Source organism: Alligator sinensis, unplaced genomic scaffold, assembly GCF_000455745.1.
Source record: "Alligator sinensis unplaced genomic scaffold, ASM45574v1 scaffold1329_1, whole genome shotgun sequence".
NCBI classification, from domain to species: Eukaryota; Metazoa; Chordata; order Crocodylia; family Alligatoridae; genus Alligator; species Alligator sinensis.
The window spans coordinates 168,821-169,291 of record NW_005842460.1 but is presented as its reverse complement, the minus strand read 5'-3'; the positions used below and the strand labels follow the sequence as shown (position 1 = coordinate 169,291).

The window sequence follows — 471 nt, the reverse complement described above, 5'->3', positions numbered from 1 at the left end:
GAGCTGGGGGGGCGGGGCGGGGCGGGGCGGACCCCTGGCTTCTCTGCAGCAGCGGCGGGGTGGACTGGGAGCCTGGGTTCTACCCACAATCCCTAGCGCGGACTACAGCTCCCAGAATGTGCGGCGGGGCGGCGCCTGCGCACTGAGCTGCAAGGACTACACCTCCCAGAAGGCTAAGCGGCCGGACCCCGGCTCAGACTGCATCCCCCAGGGGGCTGCGCGTGGGGGCCCCGGCGCCTGCGCAGTGCGGGGCAGCGTCACTGTCAACCCGGAGAGTGGGGGCCGGCGCCGCGACCACGCCCCTCGCGGCTGGAGGGGCGGGGCCGAGCTGTGCAACCCCCGCGGGCCGGACTCCTGGGTTCCTTGGCTCTAGCCAGGGGGCGTGGTCTCGCCCGGACCTGCGGCCACGCCCACTCGGGCAAACTCCGCCCCTACTCCGGTGGCCGCAGCCCCCCCGGCTCGCGCGTGTCG

The 471-nt window shown here is 75.2% G+C and overlaps 1 protein-coding gene across 1 annotated transcript in view; it reads left to right on the top strand.

Moving 5' to 3' along the window:
• Positions 1-471, top strand: part of PACS1 (phosphofurin acidic cluster sorting protein 1) — a 17,637-nt gene that overhangs the window by 13,956 nt on the left and 3,210 nt on the right. The gene's annotated exons all lie outside the window — the stretch shown is intronic.